Raw genomic sequence first — 13276 nt, forward strand, 5'->3', positions numbered from 1 at the left:
TTGAAAGTGAACTAGCAATCCTATGTTACGGAGTTGCACACATATTGAAATCTGGAACCCACTTTCAAAATATGTCAGCTATGCAATTAATACAAAAAGTGCAAGAAAAAGATGACTTTTACAATCAAGCATAACTAATCTGTTTGCAAACAAGCATGGTACGAAAGAATACTGGTTCCGACGTCACGGAGATGTAAATTGTATGATCAGAAACCTTGGACCACCCACTTGGTTTGTTACATTGAGTTGTGCAGAATATGCATGGGAAGATTTACATGATTTCCTACGCATATCAAACAACAACAAAACCAACATAGATATACTAACACCTGGAGAATTCTCTAGATCCAGTTAATGTTTCAAGATATTTCCACCATCGTTTCGTTGCTATGCTACACTTTATTTGTAATAAAATTGTTCCTACCCTCAGAGAAGTGCAACACTTCTTTTGGAGAAAAGAATACCAAGCCAGAGGAGCACCACATATCCACATGCTTTTATGGATTAAAGGTGCACCTAAATTTGGTCAGGACAGTGATGCCACTGTTTTGCAGTTCATCCAAAAATATGTCACTTGTGAAATCCCTTCACAAACGACACATAGTGACCTTCATGGACAAATTGTACAATTTCAAAGACACAAATGTGGCAAATATTGTTGTTGCAAATACAAAAACAAAGGGAAATACTACACCAAATGCGGCTTTGGTTTCCCTAGACCAGTTACAGAAACAGGTGAAGTAAACAACTTCATGTCTTCAGTTTGACATAGTGTTAAAGGTAAATCACCTAAGAACACGTATTACCTAAAAAGAACAGAAGAATCAAAATATATCAATGATTACAATGCAATCATTGCCCTCTTATGGAATGCAAACATAGATGTGCAGTACATTGCAGACAATTCCACTGCAGTTGCACGATATGTTACAGCCTATTTACAAAAGCAGAAAAAACAGAGCTGTAAGACCTCTGGAATGACCTATCATCAGAAAAAACACTATCTCAGAAATTGTACAGTCTAGGCATAAAAATGCTCTCTCATAGAGAATGTGGTGCCTATAAAGCTGCAGATCGTTTAACCGGTACTGCTTTGTATGGAACATCTGAAAATATAGTATGGCTAAGTCTTGCTCCTGTTAAATCTAGAAAAAGTGTTCTCAGATCATATGAGGACATAGAAACAATAGCCAAAAATGATCCCAATAGCCAAGACATTTTGAAAAACAATTTACTAGACACATAATACCCGGACAGGAGTACCACTTTGGAAACCATGTGTCTATACTACATAGCCCAAAACTTTGCATACAAAAATAATATAAAACCTGATGACAGCAAAGGTAGATATAGAGTGACATATTGTGAAGGCAGCTTAGTGAAACTTACCAACCAAAGCTTAATTAATCATGTCAAATTGTCATTAAAAACTCCTCAACAGAAAGAACTTTATTACATGTCCCTGCTATAACTTTTTAAACCATGGAGTAAGAAGAAGAGATACTAGATAACTATGACTGCTATGAAGACGCTTTCAAAGCAAATTAAAGCACTTTCATCAATGTGAACTTTGTGCACTACAAAACAATGTTGCACAATGAACAGCAACACGAAGAATAACTCCAGGCCCAACTAGATAAGGACACTCCCGACAGTAGTCAACCTTCTCTAACAGGAAGCCAAGAACCACTGGGACAGCCACTAATAGCAAATGAGGCAGAATTAGCTATGACTGAAGTAGAAAACACCATGTGTCACTATAAAGAAGATACAGAATGCTTAACTGTACTACAATCAAAACTTAACAAAGACCAGCGCACCATTTTTGAAGAAGTAACAAAAGAAATTTCACATGGTTTACAACACGAAAATAAAGAATGTACCTGCCAAAATTACAAACCTATACTGCTGTACGTCAGTGGAGAAGCTGGTTCAGGCAAAACATTCTTAATCAAAATCATCAGCAAGATCCTTCAACAATTGACAAACAACAAACTGTCAGCTGTTGTAACTGTCCCCACAGGTTTGCTGCCTACAACATAAGCGGTGTCACTTTACACCGATTACTACTCCTTCCAGTAGAACACCAAAACAAATTAGACTATTACAAACTTTCTACAGAAGCTGCAATGGAACTACGCAGAGTAGTAAAACAAATGAAAATGCTACTAATAGATGAAGTGAGTATGGTCTCCAACCTAATGTTGGCTTTGATTCACCTCAGATTGCAAGAAGTACTTAAAACAAACTACGAAGAGCTCTTTGGAGGAAAACACATTATTGTTTTCGGAGATCTTCTACAATTGGCACCAGTGAAAGGTGAACCTATTTTTAAAACCTTAGGATGGAAAACTCTGCCGTAAAACTGTTGGCAGCATAGGAAATGTCAACCTTTGGCAACATTTCTAATACAGAGAATTAACAGAAAACATGCGTCAATCTGCAGACCTCACTTACGCCAACATTTTAAAAAGTATTAGGGGGTAATTCATAGAATACAGCGCACAAGTGGCCTATGCGGCTGGCGCACAGTGTGCGCGTGCGAATCCCTGCACCAGCCGCGTGCGCTAAAATCCATTTCCGCACACAGCGTATTCATGGATTCCAGCCACCAAAATCAGCCGTGGTGCACAGTGGAGCAGCGACCCTGCAGCAGCGTCAGTTACGCCCCCAAGAACGCCTCTCGTGCAGGGAAAAGCCATCAAAATCCCCAATCTAGCGCAAAGGGCTGCGCTAACCCTGTACCAGCATGGCAAGCGGACTACGTGTATCAAAGGGGTGCGCAGGAAGTTCCTCACGCGATTGGCCCCGTGCGAGCAGGGTACGCGTATTTCAGGGGTGCGCGGGAAGTTCCACACGCGATTTCCGTGCGCGGGAAGTTCCACACGCGATTTCGGCAGGGTACGTGATTTCAGGGTGTGCGGGAAGTTCCACACGCGATTGGCCCCGTGCGAGCAGGGTACGCGTATTTCAGGGGTGCTCGGGAAGTTCCACACGCGATTTTCGCAGGGTACGTGTATTTCAGGGGTGCGCGGGAAGTTCCACACGCGATTTCAGCAGGGTACGTGTATTTCAGGGGTGCGCGGGAAGTTCCACACGCGATTGGCCCCGTGCGAGCAGGGTGCGCGTATTTCAGGGGTGCGCGGGAAGTTCCACACGCGATTTCCGCAGTGTACATGTATTTCAGGGGTGCGCGGGAAGTTCCACACGCGATTTCCGCAGGGTACGTGTATTTCAGGGGTGCGCGGGAAGTTCCACACGCGATTTCAGCAGGGTACGTGTATTTCAGGGGTGCGCGGGAAGTTCCACACGCAATTGGCCCCGTGTGGGCAGGGTACGCGTATTTCAGGGGTGCGCGGGAAGTTCCACACACGATTTCCCCAGGGTACGTGTATTTCAGGGGTGCGGGGGAAGTTCCACACGCGATTTCCGCAGGGTACGTGTATCTCAGGGATGCGCGGGAAGTTCCACACGCGATTTCAGCAGGGTACGTGTATTCCAGGGGTGCGCGGGAAGTTCCACACGCGATTCCACCAGGGTACGTGTATTTCAGGGGTGCGCGGGAAGTTCCACACGCGATTCCACCAGGGTACGTGTATTTCAGGGGTGCGCGGGAAGTACCACACGCAATTTCATCAGGGTACGTGTATTTCGGGGTGCGGGGGAAGTGTCACACGCAACATCAGAAGGGTACGTGTATTCCAGGGGTGCGCGGGAAGTTCCACATGCGATTCCATCAGGGTACGTGTATTACAGGGGTGCGCGGGAAGTACCACACGCGATTTCATTAGGGTACGTGTATTTCGGGGTGCAGGGGAAGTGTCACACGCGACATCAGCAGGGTACGTGTATTCCAGGGGTGCGCGGGAAGTTCCACACGCGATTCCATCAGGGTACGTGTATTACAGGGGTGCGCGGGAAGTTCCACACACGATCTCATCAGGGTACGTGTATTTCGGGGTGCGGGGGAAGTATCACACACAACATCAGCAGGGTACGTGTATTCCAGGGGTGCGCGGGAAGTTCCACACGCGATTCTATCAGGGTACGTGTATTACAGGGGTGCGCGGGGAGCACCACACATGAATTGCACGTGAGGGTCCTCCCAGGTGTTCCCTCTACACCCTCCACGGCCCCTGCAGGTGGCTCACACCACAGGGGCCTAACCTGCACATGTCCTGCACACACCCCATCCATCATGGCCATGCCCCCCAGCCAACCCACATGTCAACTTGCACTATTGCCCACCAACGCATGTCCCCCTGCACCCCCAGCCACCAGGGGCACCCTCACCAGGCCCTCACCCATGTCTCCCACCCTCCCCACCTCCCAGCACTGTGGGGCACCTGCCAGCAGGCCCCCACCCATGTCTAACACCCCCCCACCCCCCAGCACTGTGGGGCACCTGCCAGCAGGCCCCCACCCATGTCTCCCACCACCCCCACCCCCCAGCAGTGCAGGGTCACCCTCCATCAGGCCCCCACCCATGTCTCCCACCACCCCCACCCCCCAGCAGTGCAGGGTCACCCTTCACCAGGCCCCCACCCATGTCCAACTCATGTTCCCCACCACCCCCACCCCCCAGCAGTGCAGGGTCACCCTCCATCAGGCCCCCACCCATGTCTCCCACCACCCCCACCCCCCAGCAGTGCAGGGTCACCCTTCACCAGGCCCCCACCCATGTCCAACTCATGTTCCCCACCACCCCCACCCCCCAGCAGTGCAGGGTCACCCTCCAACAGGCCCCCACCCATGTCCAACTCATGTTCCCCACCACCCCCACCCCCCAGCAGTGCAGGGTCACCCTCCACCAGGCCCCCACCCATGTCTCCCACCACCCCCACCCCCCAGCACTGTGGGGCACCTGCCAGCAGGCCCCCACCCATGTCTCCCACGCCCCCACCCCCCGCACTGTGGGGCACCTGCCAGCAGGCCCCCACCCATGTCTCCCACCCCCCCCACCCCCCAGCACTGTGGGGCACCTGCCAGCAGGCCCCCACCCATGTCTCCCACCACCTCCACCCCCCAGCAGTGCAGGGTCACCCTCCACCAGGCCCCCACCCATGTCTCCCACCACCCCCACCCCCCACCAGTGCAGGGTCACCCTCCACCAGGCCCCCACCCATGTCTCCCACCACCCCCACCCCCCAGCAGTGCAGGGACACCCTCCACCAGGCCCCCACCCATGTCCAACTCATGTTCCCCACCACCCCCACCCCCCAGCAGTGCAGGGTCACCCTCCACCAGGCCCCCACCCATGTCTTCCACCCCCCCACCCCCCAGCACTGTGAGGCACCTGCCAGCAGGCCCCCACCCATGTCTCCCACCCCCCACCCCCCAGCACTGTGGGGCACCTGCCAGCAGGCCCCCACCCATGTCTCCCACCCCCCCACCCCCAGCACTGTGGGGCACCTGCCAGCAGGCCCCCATCCATGTCTCCCACCCCCCCACCCCCCAGCACTGTGGGGCACCTGCCAGCAGGCACCCACCCATGTCTCCCACCACCCCCACCCCCCAGCAGTGCAGGGTCACCCTCCACCAGGCCCCCACCCATGTCTCCCACCAACCCCACCCCCCAGCAGTGCAGGGTCACCCTCCACCAGGCCCCCACCCATGTTAATCACCACCCCCACCCCCCAGCAGTGCAGGGTCACCCTCCACCAGGCCCCCACCCATGTCTCCCACCACCCCCCAGCAGTGCAGGGTCACCCTCCACCAGGCCCCCACCCATGTCTCCCACCACCCCCACCCCCCAGCAGTGCAGGGTCACCCTCCACCAGGCCCCCACCCATGTCTACTACCCCCCCACACCCCAGCACTGTGGGGCACCTGCCAGCAGGCCCCCACCCATGTCTCCCACCACCCCCACCCCCCAGCAGTGCAGGGTCACCCTCCACCAGGCCCCCACCCATGTCTCCCACCACCCCCACCCCCCCAGCAGTGCAGGGTCACCCTCCACCAGGCCCCCACCCATGTCCAACTCATGTTCCCCACCACCCCCACCCCCCAGCAGTGCAGGGTCACCCTCCAACAGGCCCCCACCCATGTCCAACTCATGTTCCCCACCACCCCCACCCCCCAGCAGTGCAGGGTCACCCTCCACCAGGCCCCCACCCATGTCTCCCACCACCCCTACCCCCCAGCACTGTGGGGCACCTGCCAGCAGGCCCCCACCCATGTCTCCCACCCTCCCCCACACCCCGCACTGTGGGGCACCTGCCAGCAGGCCCCCACCCATGTCTCCCACCCCCTCAACCCCCAGAACTGTGGGGCACCTGCCAGCAGGCCCCCACCCATGTCTCCCACCACCCCCACCCCCCAGCAGTGCAGGGTCACCCTCCACCAGGCCCCCACCCATGTCTCCTACCACCCCCACCCCCCAGCAGTGCAGGGTCACCCTCCACCAGGCCCCCACCCATGTCCAACTCATGTTCCCCACCACCCCCACCCCCCAGCAGTGCAGGGTGACCCTCCACCAGGCCCCCACCCATGTCTCCCACCCCCCCACCCCCCAGCACTGTGGGGCACCTGCCAGCAGGCCCCCACCCATGTCAACCCAGCACTGTGGGGCACCTGCCTGCAGGCCCCCACCCATGTCTCCCACCCCCCCACCCCCCAGCACTGTGGGGCACCTGCCAGCAGGCCCCCACCCATGTCTCCCACCACCCCCACCCCCCAGCAGTGCAGCGTCACCCTCCACCAGGCCCCCACCCATGTCTCCCACCAATCCCACCCCCCAGCAGTGCAGGGTCACCCTCCACCATGCCCCCACCATGTCAATCACCACCCCCCCCAGCAGTGCAGGGTCACCCTCCACCAGGCCCCCACCCATGTCTCCCACCACCCCCACCCCCCAGCAGTGCAGGGTCACCCTCCACCAGGCCCCCACCCATGTCCAACTCATGTTCCCCACCACCCCCACCCCCCAGCAGTGCAGGGTCACCCTCCACCAGGCCCCCACCCATGTCTCCCACCCCCCACCCCCCAGCACTGTGGGGCACCTGCCAGCAGGCCCCCTCCCATGTCTCCCACCACCCCCACCCCCCAGCAGTGCAGGGTCACCCTCCACCAGGCCCCCACCCATGTCTCCCACCACCCCCACCCCCCAGCAGTGCAGGGTCACCCTCCACCAGGCCCCCACCCATGTCTCCCACCACCCCCACCCCCCAGCAGTGCAGGGTCACCCTCCACCAGGCCCCCACCCATGTCCAACTCATGTTCCCCACCACCCCCACCACCCAGCAGTGCAGGGTCACCCTCCACCAGGCCCCCACCCATGTCTCCCACCCCCCCACCCCCCAGCACTGTGGGGCACCTGCCAGCAGGCCCCCACCCATGTCTCCCACCCCCCCACCCCCCAGCACTGTGGGGCACCTGCCAGCAGGGCCCCACCCATGTCTCCCACCCCCCCACCCCCAGCACTGTGGGGCACCTGCCAGCAGGCCCCCACCCATGTCTTCCACCCCCCCCACCCCCCAGCACTGTGGGGCACCTGCCAGCAGGCCCCCACCCATGTCTCCCACCACCCCCACCCCCCAGCAGTGCAGGGTCACCCTCCACCAGGCCCCCACCCATGTCTCCCACCGCCCCCACCCCCCAGCAGTGCAGGGTCACCCTCCACCAGTTCCCCACCCATGTCTCCCACCACCCCCACCCCCCAGCAGTGCAGGGTCACCCTCCACCAGGCCCCCACCCATGTCTCCCACCCCCCCACCCCCCAGCACTGTGGGGCACCTGCCAGCAGGCCCCCACCCATGTCCAACTCATGTTCCCCAGCCAACATGTCCTCACAATCTAGATCCCTGGTCCCTATGGTCAGCCTCCAAATGCAAAACACCCACCCGAGTATTGCATCCACCCACTCATAATTGGCAATTACATGACAGAACACCAATTGCAAGTTCCGAAACAAACACATTTCCCTCACATAGACCCAATGGGTGTCAGTGAATCTCAAAACCCATATCATGATATCCATGAAACCAATGAGATGATACTACACATTGAAGTTCACTAAAAAAATGTGTATTAAAGGAAACATAAATAGAATCAAAAATAAAGAAACAGAAATGGGAATGTACAAAAATGAAAAGAAGCATGTCCGTGAAAAAAAGCAAAAGCAAAAATCATAATCCAAAGTAGTGGTGTCCAAAGTCACTGTCCACAAAACAAAATCCAATGGGAAATAAAATTGAAAGCCATTGCTCCATGGTTAAAATGTGAAAGAAAAATACAATCCAACAGTGAACTATGTACATACGAACAAGCCAGGGTCCATTATCCCAACAAAAGAAATGAAACCTATCTAACTACACTAACTAATAAAATAAACTATATACAAAAATGTGGCCAATGTCCAAAAGGTCCAAAATAAATCCAAAAAAAAAGGAAACCTAACACTACCTACATAACTATGTACAAGGGCAGGGGGCTAGTTTGACGGCTCACTTTCGGATGTCCCCGGCCAGGGCATCATCGAACTCCTGCTCAATGTCCCGAGGCGGTCCTCCTCCATGGCCCGAGGGTCTGCAGGGCCGTCGACGTGTCCACCTCCAAACCCCTGCGGATTGCCTCGAGGCACTCGGCTCGCCTCAGGGCCCTCTGCATGGAGTTCTCTGCCCTGACCATTGTGAGTCGTGCCTCTTCCGCCCGCTGCCGCTCCGCATCTATGGCGTGGCCCAACCGCTGCCACACGGAAGACACTCTCTGTCCTGGGTCCTCCTGCCCTCCGGCCGATGCCTGCCCCTCCGATGTTGAAGGCCCCGAGCCTTCATGGCTCCCACCACGTTGCTGCTGCTGCTGTGCCTCTGCCCGTGCACTGCCTCCTGCTGCCTGCACATCCTCCGCCGGCTGGGGTGCAGTCGTTGATGTGGCCACCCCTGCTGGACGTCCGACTCCCGACTGTGGCAGGGATGCCTCCTCCACCAGCCTGGCCGCACCGTCAGAGGCAGCTCCACAGGGCACCCAGGTGACTGATGGGTGGGAAGATGGCACGGAGGACGACTGGCGCGTAGGGGGTTCAGTTGAGGAGGGGGTCGTAGCAAGCCCCATCATACGGAGGAATCCGGCCTGGGTGACCTGTCCCAGCAGGCTGACGTGGTCAACGAGCCATTCGAGATGACGTGCAGTCTCCTCATGAAACGACTGCAGGTCACCTCGCATGGCCCGTTGACGCAACGCCACACCACTCAGAATAGGCTCAACCCGGACCTGGATAGCCACGTCCGCAGGCAGAGGAAGGCCAGTTGTCGTGAGCTCATCCCCTGCCTGAAAACGGGTCTGGACGTAGGCATCCCTGCTGGTGCAAGATGATGCAGGGACAGGATTGCACACAGGCACCTCCACGGCGGCCTGTGCTGCCTCCTGTCCCTGGTCCTGCACTGCACCACTAGCACCAGTGGGATCCCCACCTCCAGACCCCGTCTCTGTTGCTTGCACGGCCTCCTCCTCCACCAAACCCCCCACCAACCTGGATGACTCCGTGCCATCTTCCCCCGTTTGGCCCTGTGGGGTCCCAGCTGCCCCTTCTGCTGCCTAGGAGTCCAACTCCAACCTCCGCCTCTTGGACCTCCCCCCGGCAGCTGCGTCCTGGGACGCGGCACCGGACTCCTCACTCCCCGACGAGATGACAACATGGGAGGGGAGCCGGGCCTTGAGTCTCCGGCTGGCGGTGGGATCCCCGCCGCTGTGCTCCACAGCACCTTCTCCGCCCTCTTCATCAGTTGCCACTGCAGACAGGGAGAAATAAAACACAGGCATCAGGGCACTGTACAATGGACACATACACACATGATAGTTGTACATGAGTGGCATTGGCAAACCTCAGACATGTCATCACAATCCCCAACACACATGTCATTTCAACTCGCACACATGAGCCATACCACAGCCATATCGCAACTGCCAGCACCATCCATACACATACAACAGCATGAGCAGGCAAAGGTGAGCCAGACATCACATGCAACACAGGAAGTGCACCACACATGTACACACACCACCACACTTGCATGCATGTGTACACCTCTGCCAAGTGTTGCAGTGTTCAGATGGGCATCCATGTCACATCTGCCGATCAGGCTTCCACATACCGCTGTCACATGCATCCATGTTGCATCACTGTTGCACCCTTGGCAAATACACACAGATGCACATATACACAGTGCTGATACATGCAGCTGAAAACAACATACATGCGTGACATCACGGACATGTCTACTTACATACACATTCATCCAAACATGTGTGCCCACACAACTGCATTTGGCATGCAAGCCTACACACACAAGCACCATCCATGTCTCACACATTCCAGCCCTTGCATGTGTTATCCCCACGGCCCTGTACACCCCCACCCATACTCGACCCCATACAAACAGATGTGCAACCTGCACACTACTGAAAAATCACCACACGCACAGCTCACAATCAGGATGCATGTACACTTACCGCTCGACTCCAGACGGGTCTGCCTCTCAAGGACCTGGACGTTGAGCGCTGGGGAGATGCGTTCCAGGACCCTCATCTGTTCTTCCGACAAGTGGCCCCGGCGCTCCTTGGCATCCGCTGCCTTCAAGAGGCGCCGGGCCTTGTTCAGGGTCCTGGACCTGAAGTCCTCCCAGCGCTTCTTGACATGTTGGAAGTCACGGACTGCCACCCCCTCCACGTTGCTGGCAGTCACGATGTCAGTCCAGATCCGAGTCCGTCCTTCCTTGTCGGCGCGGGAACTTCCGAAGAGGGCATCATACTGCCCCAGGACTTGCTCCACCAGGACACCAACTTCGGTGGCACTGAAGCTGGTGCCCCTCTGCCTCTCTGGCCGGGGGTTGTCAGTGGTCTCAGATGGTGTTTGCCCCGACATGACAACCCCAGAGGCATGAGTGGGTGGGCAACTGGGTCCTGGGGCTGGGCTGTGGAGCAATGGAATCCCAGTCGGGAGTCTTCGGTTCCAGCAGGGGTGGTCACAGCAACAGCACCCCTGGCTGATGTGCAGTCAGCAAATGGCAGGGCACGTGGGCAGCAGGCAGTCAGGCAGCAGTAGATGGCAGGTGGGAGCGTGCTCGGGGCTCTGGGGGGCAGTAGTTCGGCCTTCTGGGCAGGAGAGTGGTCTTCCGTGTGCTTATGCATGGCCAGCTTGATACGGAGTGATTTGGCACGTGAAAATTCGGCACGTCAGCGTGTAATTCGAGGAAAGGCCCTTAGCGTGTAAGCGCGTCTGCACGCATATGCAATTTCATTGGACAGAAGGCCCCTCAAGCGCAAGCGCCCCTGTGACGTGACCCGTACAGGCGTGCATGGGCATTTCAGCGCGCGTGAAAAACTGCACGTCCGCGTGTAATACGAGGAAAGGGCCCATGCGCGTAAGTGACGTGATGCGCGCGTGCGTTTCCCTCAGCACGGGTTAAAGGTGAGCGGGCCCAGCAGTTCGCTGTACGTGCCTTTCGTGGAGACCGACGTGTGTTGCTGCTTCCTGTTGTTTCGCGCGCCATCACAACTTCACAGCTATCAAGGACGTATCTCTTCTTTTGGCGGGGGTATTGGCTACGCGTGTTTTTCTGCATCGCGCTAGTCAGACGGTGAGTCGCACACGCTATTTTTCCCACTGCGGGTGCCCCTGTGTATCGCACCCATTTTCGATGTCATAGTAGCCTGCGTGTCCCACGCGTACGCGTTATTCATGTTACTGGGTGCCACCGCGTACTGCGGGAGGTTGAATCCACGCACGTAGGCTGCAGGGTTGCGTGCACGGTTTTACTGCAGTTTTGGGGTGCCTGAGCGTTGCGTGACCCGTCACCACATCACCGGGGTCACATACAGCCTTGCAGGTGCAGGGGGGCTGTTAACATCTTGCTTCCCACCCCCTTCACCCCAATTGCCCAGGTCAATTGTGGTGTACACCTCCCATTGGCACCACTCCATCTGTGCCAGCACTACTACATCAGTGCCATGGTTGGGAGGCCACCAAAGGTGAGGGGCGCCTCAGCTGGGCATCCTCCTCGTGGCGGGCGTGGTCAGGGACGTGGCCGTGGTGACTAGGGAGTAGGGGGACTCCAGGGTGTCCAGGGCGGCCACAGAGGGGGAAGAGGCAGGGGTGCGCCACTTGAGCACAATGTTGTGCCATGTGTCGGTGCAGTCATGCCACCACCCCCTGTGGTTCCGGGGGATGCAGCTCCTGCATCTGGCATTGGCACCCGTTCGACCCGGCAGTCCGTTCCATCGACTGCCACGGGCCCATGGGTAGTGGTAGCTGCAGGTGCAGCTGTGGACACCGCCACCCAGGCTCAGTGTCTGCCAGCGCAGGCTGTGTTGGCAATTGAAGAGCCCTTGGTAGATCTCCAACAGGCCAGGGGGGAAACCATAGGGGCACGCCGGGCTGCTCAGACCAAGACACGTGTCCCTGGGGCAGTCATGTCATCTGCTGCCCCGAACAGCCGGGTGTTGGCAAGTGCAGGGGCAGATGCACTCAACAGCACCCCGGTTGTGAGTCTGCCAACCAGGACCGTTGCGGTCAATGACCCTGCCACAGCTGATGTTGCTGCGCAGGGTCCATTAGTGGGCACCCAGCTGCCACTGACACAAGTCAGGCCTTTGGTCATCCCTCCACCTGCCACTCCCTTGGCTCAATCCACCGAACCCACTGGCCATACTGGTCAGGGCGGCATTAGCCAGCCAGGGTCTGCGCCACAGTCCAAGAGGAGGAAGGTTGCACCTGCAGCACAGGCTGGGACCCCACACACAGCCACGACCTCCTGCACATCAAGGAAGAAGCCTTTCTGTAAGCAGGAACTGGACTTCCTCGTGGACTACGTGCGGGGCCACAGCCGTGACATGCTAGTGGGTGGCAATAGTCAGACTACGGCTGCCCAACGTGACACCCACTGGAAGCATGTTGCGGAACATGTCAGTTCATTCGACCATGAGGTGCGCACGGCGCAAGAGTGCAAAAAGCGTTGGAATTACATCAAGCGCAGCACTAAGGCTAAGCGTGCCTCTAATTACAACTTGACTCTGGTGACTGGCGGTGGGCCTGCACCAGAGGAGGAAGAGCTCACTCCGCATGAGGCTCTCGTTGCGGAGTTCATACCACCTGAATTGGTCGAAGGAGTGGGAGAGATGCTGGACTTTGATGCGCAGTCCAGTGAGTGTTGATGCGTGTTTGTTGAGGACGTGTGTGTTTCACTTGTGGGATGTGTTGTGCATGATTGCTGCTACAAGTGACGTGTACATGGTTCTGATGTGTAAGTAATGCAATGCTTCCGTCATGCATGTCTCCTCT

Source organism: Ambystoma mexicanum, chromosome 4p, assembly GCF_040938575.1.
Source record: "Ambystoma mexicanum isolate Mex_15411 chromosome 4p, UKY_AmexF1_1, whole genome shotgun sequence".
Lineage (NCBI taxonomy): Eukaryota > Metazoa > Chordata > Amphibia > Caudata > Ambystomatidae > Ambystoma > Ambystoma mexicanum.